The sequence below is a fragment of the Thunnus albacares genome, chromosome 8, assembly GCF_914725855.1.
Source record: "Thunnus albacares chromosome 8, fThuAlb1.1, whole genome shotgun sequence".
Taxonomy (NCBI): domain Eukaryota; kingdom Metazoa; phylum Chordata; class Actinopteri; order Scombriformes; family Scombridae; genus Thunnus; species Thunnus albacares.
This window is the reverse complement of record NC_058113.1, coordinates 25,596,953-25,605,277: the sequence shown is the minus strand read 5'-3', so window position 1 is coordinate 25,605,277 and position 8,325 is coordinate 25,596,953. Positions and strand designations below refer to the sequence as shown.

At 38.5% G+C, this 8,325-nt stretch overlaps 1 pseudogene; it reads left to right on the top strand.

The window, feature by feature from the left end:
• The first annotated feature begins 4,396 nt into the window (after positions 1 to 4,396).
• LOC122987310 lies at positions 4,397 to 6,410 on the top strand (annotated as a pseudogene).
• The last annotated feature ends 1,915 nt before the right edge of the window (positions 6,411 to 8,325 follow it).

The following is an 8,325-nucleotide window of genomic DNA, read 5'->3' as shown; positions in this document are numbered from 1 at the left end:
TTCATATTAAACAAAGCCCAAGTGTCAAATAATGAAATAAACTTATGTAGAAGTAATCCTTGTGTTCAAAAAGCATTAGCTTCAGACTGCTCTGAAGGCTTGGTTTCCAACTGTTTTTTCTACTTTCAGCTGGAGCTGACGTCTGCTCGTCACGGATTTCTTCATATGGTTATATGGTCATCTGCCCCACACACCAGTTCACTACTCCTCCCCTAACAATAAAAAATTCTTCACAATAAAAGTCTCCCCTTATTTAGTCATTTAAAAGCTTTTAATATTAAGCAGTAAAGCGGGAAATGTTGGGTTTGCATCAGCGGTAACTTACCACGACTTTGATACAGCTGCCCCTCGGCAGGCCTCAGTGTAGGCTCATCAGAAGGGCAGCCTTAAAGAGACAGGAGCTAAGACTGCCTGTTAAGAGACAGAGGCTGAACTGAAGGGCTGCATAAAGGGCCAGTATAAGATAAATAAGGAGTTTTCTGAACTGTGAATCATGCAAAGCTACTCTAGTGGAGTTCAGAAATAACAATATAGAGCTAGAAATGAGCATTATAGGTCCCCTTTAATGTTAGCTTGGCAAACTAACAATTAGCTTTAGTTTGTTTGTTTCCCACAAATCATCCAGTTGTTTAACTGTTCCAACAATTTAGTTATTCATATCCTTCAAATACCTGATTTAATTTAGTCATCATGCTCTTGAACTAATAAATTGTCCTCTCAAATTAAATTCTTAATTCTCTGTCTCTCACCAAAGCACATTGTGGCAAAGTTAATTTGTAATATATCTAAGATCCTATATTGTTTACATCCCTGCTTGCTTGCAAGCAGTCTTCTTCTTCCTCCCTTGTTATGTTTGTTGGCATTTGTTGCCAACTGCTAACTTGATCAGCAGAATGGCATGAAACCAAGGCAGGATGCTTGGTTGTGCGTGCACACAATACAAACTAGTGATTACTACTAGTGGTTTTTTTTTAACCACTAGTAGGGCCAGTATAAGATAATTGATACAGCTGCCGAGGGGCAGCTGTATCAAAGTCGTGGTAAGTTACCGCCGATGCAAACCCAACATTTCCCGCTTTACTGCTTAATATTAAAAGCTTTTAAATGACTAAATAAGGGGAGACTTTTATTGTGAAGAATTTTTTATTGTTAGGGGAGGAGTAGTGAACTGGTGTGTGGGGCAGATGACCATATAACCATATGAAGAAATCCGTGACGAGCAGACGTCAGCTCCAGCTGAAAGTAGAAAAAACAGTTGGAAACCAAGCCTTCAGAGCAGTCTGAAGCTAATGCTTTTTGCACACAAGGATTACTTCTACATAAGTTTATTCCATTATTTGACACTTGGGCTTTGTTTAATATGAAAAAAACTCCACAGGGCACCCTTAATTTGTCCCCTCCCATCTCTCTTGTGCATGGCACTGTCAATGCACCTTTGCAAAGGTTGTCAAAGACAGTAAAAACCTAAAGTATATTCAGGTGTCTGAGTCTAAGATCAAAATAAAACTGCATTAAATGTAGATCTGAAACATTTAAGTCAACTAACTGATTTGAGGAAGTTAACCAGAAACTATTTTGGAATCATATGGAATCACTTTTCCCCAGGCAAAACTACCAAATATTACCTGTCCAGCTTCTTAATTGTCTTTTCTTTGTCTTATGTGATACTAAATTGAATATCTTTGAGTTTTGGACTGTTGGTGGAACAAAAACAAACAATTTGTAGATGTTGCCTTGAGCTTCAGAAAATTATAAAAGGCATTTATCAATATTCTATGACATTCTATGAGATTTTATAGACCACACGATTAATAAAGAAAATAATTGTTAGTTGCCCTAACGAAATATAAATTATTGATGACAAGGGAGTGGAGAGGACAATTAAGGACATGCTTAAAGCCATTACTCTGAGGAAATGACGAGTGATTTAGTAGTATGGATTACTTAAGTGAGGGAACAAAATTGTGCTGAATGCACTTGTTTGAGGGGATAATTTACTAATTAATAAAAACACTGGACACTGGGCCCCATACAAGCCAGCTTCTCATCACAGTCATTCTTAGTTTATACCTGAAAATCAATCAAACCTCATAAAACTCCTCTTCATTAATGACAAAAAAAGCAAAAAACACAAGTAAGTTATTGCACACTGAGAGGCAAGTGTTTTTTTCTTTTACGTGATTATCCAATCTATTTACAGTACATTTCTGGTAAATGTTGGCTTTATACTGTACAAAATATAATTTTAATAATCATTTCTTTATATAAACATTATTTGACAGTAATTACACGCAACTCTCCAATATATTTACAGGCTTTTAACAAAAAACACTGTCAGGGCAGCATCTCACAAATATAACAAATGAAATTGTCAGCACTCACAAATAAGTGTATATCACTTTTTTAATGATGCACAGCAGAAAAAAACAGAAAGGTTCCAGCCCTCGGCTTTCCTCAGCATTAGGATGGAACATAGGATACAACAAACATACATTTTATGACCATTTGGTTTTGACATGTAGCCCCAACACCAATATGTTGTGCATCAAGACCTAAATACAATAGCTCTCTTTAGCCTCAAATAGCCTATACGTGGCAAGTTCTGAGGAATGATGGCAGTGTACACACAATATATAAAAAATATACCTCTGAAAAAGAATGTCAGACGGATGTATTGGATAGTTGCTTGTAATTACTGTCATATACTCCTTTTATACAGTAAATCTCATACATTAATTGGAAAAGTCTGTAGATATATTGGATAGTTGCTTATAATTACTTTCAAATAATGTTTATATAAAGTAATGATTATTAAAATTGTGTTTTTGTAATTTACTGAAAATAGATGAGATAATCACATACAATTAAAGCCTAAAGCTCTCAAGATAGCTTTAATGTTTAATGTTAAAGGAGGGTAATTTAAATATAATTTTACATACTTTTTGTGTTTTACATCCAGAAATTTGTGCTTTGATTGGGCAGCCTTAAGGATAAACTGGATAATTCTATGAATTTCTTCAATATTTTTCATTTTTTGGGCAGATTTATACATTTGTTTAATATTCTAGCAATATTTTATAATGAAGGCTCGAGTGGGCATGGCTGGGGACCCTGGGCCAGGGGCCTCGACGGGGCCCCTCAAGAGCCTGTAAGTCTCGGGTCTGTTGTTGTTGTTGTTGTTGTTGTTGCTTCTTCTTCGGCCGTTTCAGCCAATAAAGTGTAGACTTACATGCAAGTGACTTGACTTTAAAGGGTATTCAGTAGCTGTTGTTAATTGAAACTGACTGTAGTCCTCACTATTAGTAGTCACTTACACAATAGTGTGTTGACCAGTATGTCATCCATTTTGCAGTTTACAATAAAAATCTGTAAATATGCCACATGTGAAAATTCTGCTAAAAGCACTGTAAAATAACAGTAATGTGTATTACCGTTAATTTGCACTTTTCACAAGTAGCTTTTGTGCATTGCATTGTGGGAGAATATTATCCATCAATAGCACAAACAAAAATCAACCAAAAGTCAATTTTCTCACATTTCCATTATGAACACAATAAACACTTAAACCTGCTATATACTGAATGAATGATCCAACTGTGGTGAATGAGGAATGAGCAGAATACGCTGAATGAAACTTGTTGACTCTTTTGTCCCCACAAGGGAGCTACAGTAATCAAAGCTGGACAAAATGAAAAGTAATAGTGGACTGTGGTGAGACAGCTCCAGGAACATCTAAACACAAAATAATTAAATTTTTGAAATAAATACTGTAAAACAATATGGACATTGTTTTCTTGTATGAAAGCAGTATACTATAAAGATCAGAAGATACTGTATTATATGCTGATATAGAATAGACTGGTTCAACTAAGGTCTTTTCTCAATCAATGCACCATACAGTAAGCTCAAATGTCATACACAGTAGATTGCACAGTCCCAGGCTAAATCAGTCCACTGCATTGTAAAAATGCTCAATTTTCAAGTGCAACAATGTAATTAATTGCATAGTCTCATTTCCTTTTAAGTGCAACTGCGTGTTTTATCCTATAACACCAAAGGGTCAAAGTCTGCACAGTGTAACTCAAACATCTAAGTGAAGGAATGAGAAGAAAAAAATATTTAAAGTGGATGGGGACTTAATTATAACTTAATGGTGTCTCAAAATCATACAGTCAAGTGCATGAAAGTGTATTTCAGTATATTTGTAATTGCACTAATTATATACTAATTATATATTATCAATAGGTTAAGTGTATTGTTAGTATGTTCAGCACACTTTAAACTTTTTGGGGGGTGGGGGGTATTGGTAAATATTAAATGAGAATTTTATTTAAGTATATGGTAACTTTTAAAATTACTTTCTGTACCATAATATTAGGGTTGACTATATTTCTACATGATAACCTCATATGGTAATGAGTCATATTTTGGTCTTTTAATTTTCTGATTAATTTGTCTAACTCAATATTGTCAAACTTTTCATCCTTTCACAATTCTGTTTTTAAGCCCTTGACCATTTCAGATGCAATCACAAATCTTAAGATGTTTTGCGACAGGTTGAAAAGCAAATTTCAATGAGTTTCAGCCAAACAATATGACCACACGGGCAGTGTGACATTGCTTACACAAGTCTTGATGTGAAATAAAATGAGAAATGAAAAACACCTCTTCATTTCTAAATTGAAATGAACAGAAATTATATATTTCCATGGTAACAAACAGCTTAGTGACAATGAATCATTAATGTAGCATTCTTTAATGTTTTTGTTTGTTTGTATGTTTTGAAATGAATTGCAAACATCCATAAATATGATACAGATGAACCCTCCACCCAACCAACTTGTTTTTCAGAAATTGATCTTTTTGCCCTGGCGATGAACATGATGATGAAGTCAACTGAGCCAGGGTGTTGGGGCCCCTGAACCCAATCAGGGATCAGCCAGCCACCAATCAGGGCCTTTATGGACGACCTGACAGTCACTACGGAGTCTGTACCAGGATGTAGATGGATCCTGCAAGGGCTGGAAAAGCTTATCCAGTGGGCATGGATGAGTTTTAAACCAGCCAAGTCCAGATCACTAGTGGTGAAGAAGGGCAAGGTCACCGACAGCTTCTGATTTAACATCGAAGGGAAGCAAATACCAACCATCTCTGAGAAGCTGGTGAAGAGCTTGGGCAAGGTGTTTGACAGCAGCCTCAAGGACTCTTCATCGGCTCAGTCCACCTGCCAGCAACTGGATAGCTGGCTAAGAGCAGATGACAGATCCGGCCTCCCAGGCAAGTTTAAAGCGTGGATTTACCAGCATGGCATTCGGCCAAGAATACTATGGCCGCTACTTGTTTATGAGGTCCCCATGTCCACTGTGGAGACCTTGGAGAGGAAGGTCGGCAGCTGCCTCAGGAGATGGTTGGGGTTGCCCAGAAGTCTCAGCAGCATCACCCTCTACGGGAACAGCACAAAGCTCTGGTCGCCCTTGAAGTCTCTGGAAGAAGAATTCATGGTCACATGGACTTGAGACGTGCTGATGTACAGAGACTCAAGAGACCCAAAGGTGGCCCAGGCTGGAGTGGTGGTGAAGACAGGAAGGAATTGGAGAGCTAAGGCTGCTGTGCTGGATGCTGAGTCCCGGCTGCACCAAAAAGATCTGGTGGGCATGGTGACTCATGGCAGAGCGGGCTTGGGGCTGTTCCCAACACCTCGGCAAAGGGAATGCGACGGGAAGGAGAAGCGGAGGCAGATTCAGGAGGAGGTGAGGGCTGCAGAGACAACAGGGGGCCTGGACAAGGTGGGAGGAGGCAATGGACAGGAAAGTCACCTGGACAGACCTCTGACAGGCAGAGCCACATCGCATCACCTTCCTGATTCGGGCAGTGTATGATGTCCTGCCCAGCCCGGCAAACCTCTTCACCTGGAGAAAGGTGGAGACCCCAAACTGCTCGCTGTGCTCAGAAAGGGGTACGTTGGAGCACATCCTGAGCTCCTGCCTAAAAGCTCTTGGTGAGGGCCGTTACACCTGGCGCTATAATCAGGTGCAGAAACCGATTGCAGAAGCCATCAGCAAGGGTATCAGCAGCTGCAGCTGAATGCGAAACACCACCAGCGCAATAGCTTTTGTCAAGGCAGGAGTGCAACCAAGGCCAGGACACAAGACTGAGGCAGCAGGGATCCTGTCAACAGCCCGGACTGGCAGCTCTTCGTGGACCTGGAGAAACAGCTGAGGTTCTTGCAACACATCATCAGCACCACCTTGAGGCCAGATATACTTCTGGTCTCCAAGGCTACTAAGAACATCCTCATAATGGAGCTGACGGTGCCTTGGGAAGACTGTTTGGGGGAGGATCATGAAAGGAAGAGGACCAAATACAAACATCTAGTCATTCAAGATGTAACATTCAAGACCATTAAGTAATTCAATAATCCTGTTAAAAAAACTATAATATTCCATTATATGATTTTACAAATTACAGCCTTTATTTTACAGTGAATGTTTTTCATAAAAATAGTTTACTGTGTTTTTATTTATACTTTATACTATTTATTTATACTACATTTACACTTAATGTAGAAAAAACAAAAAAAATGTAAAATAATACAGTAAATTTCTGTGAAATAACTTTTTTTTAACTACATATCAACAAACTTACTGATGAAAACAATGCCAAGCCAAACTGTATTTGACTGACATGAAGATGGCTCTGGCTCCATTCATCGAGGTTCATCTCTTAAAATGAGATTTTTTTGAGGCTCACAATCATCAGATGCTTGTATTCACACACTGGAACTGTCCTGATAAAGCCCATTAAGACAAAAGGTGCTAAATACAAAATGAAGTAACTCCAAAAAATTATTTTACTTTGCATCAAAGGTGGGAATTCACATTTATATCTATACATTTATCAAATATGCTAATTTTAGGTTTTTTCCATTCTTAAAAATCTGTCATTTTAAATACTTTTCTCCCACTGCAGTAAAGTTATCAAAATTTGACTTTAAGTAAGAGTCAAACTTCTTCCATTCAAGCAGGTTTGCAGTGTTTGACCTGGCACACCCCCTGAAACACCGACAGCCAGCAGGTTGCCTTCATTTGAAATTGCAGGAGCATCTGACCCTTCCGAGGGAAAATATTTCAGCTCTCAGAGGCACAATTCATCAACTGAACTGACATAGAAATCCTGGCTATGCATAAGGTGGCTATTCATTAATACTACACTGACATGAATATCCAGCATGAATAACCTTCCACTTGTTTTTTGACATCACATGGTATCGGCATGATGTCAAGTGAAAGATACCTAGAAATATAGCTCCAGCACAAATGTAAATTTGAACCCAGTATAAGGCTGATTTCACATAAACTGTTTTCTGGTAACAAGTGCAGTTGCAGTCCATTGCTTTATGTATCGTGCTAATATGAGTGTCTTACAACACTGGATCAAAGTAGATGAAAACACATCTCTATAAAAATGATCTTAATTAATTACAAACATAAAATACAAAATAAATCTTCACACCATCCAAGTCAGTGCTGTGGGACACACAAAATGATGAAGGGAAACAAACTGTCAGAGAGAACATATAACTAAAATCTTAGGATAATTAAAGAAACACATGATTAGACACATTGACTGTGTGCCAGTGATAATGAGGATTAAAGCTAGAGTCTAATGCTGTTTGGCTATCTTAGCAAGGTTATTGTCAGGCAAGGTCATTGCCAAGATTCACTGGAGACATAAAAATGCTAAAAGCAAAGAATAAATCAGACTGGAAGAGATCAAGGTGACAAGAATAAGGTAGAAACTCTGCTGTTTGAACAAAGCCAGCTTGTCAAATGATACAATTTCAGATGCAGCCCATCCCCCCTGTCATCTTGAGGACAGATATGCATTGAAATGAAATATGACATATCAGTATATCACTGTTATCTGCCATAAATTTTCCTGCCTCCATAGCTAAGTGGATTTGACCTTGCTCTCACGTTTATGAAGAACAAATCAGTGCCTGATATAAGGTTTCAGGAAGCACTACTGACTCATACTTGCTTGTGTGTGCATGAATTTACCTCACACAAGAAGTACAATAACACACTTCAATGCTTGGCTACTAATGCATCCTTGCTGAGAATCCAAACCTTTTCATCTTCCCCGCAGCCTCTCTCCCCTGTAACCACTCCTCCTTCCCCTGTCTCTCGTCCACATTCCATCTTTCTAATCCCCTTGACTGAAGAACAGAAGACACAGTGACTCCAGGGTGCAAAACAGGAGAAGTAAATTAGAGAGAGAGAGAGAGGGCTAGAGATGAAGAAGGAATGAAAAGGATGAGAGTGC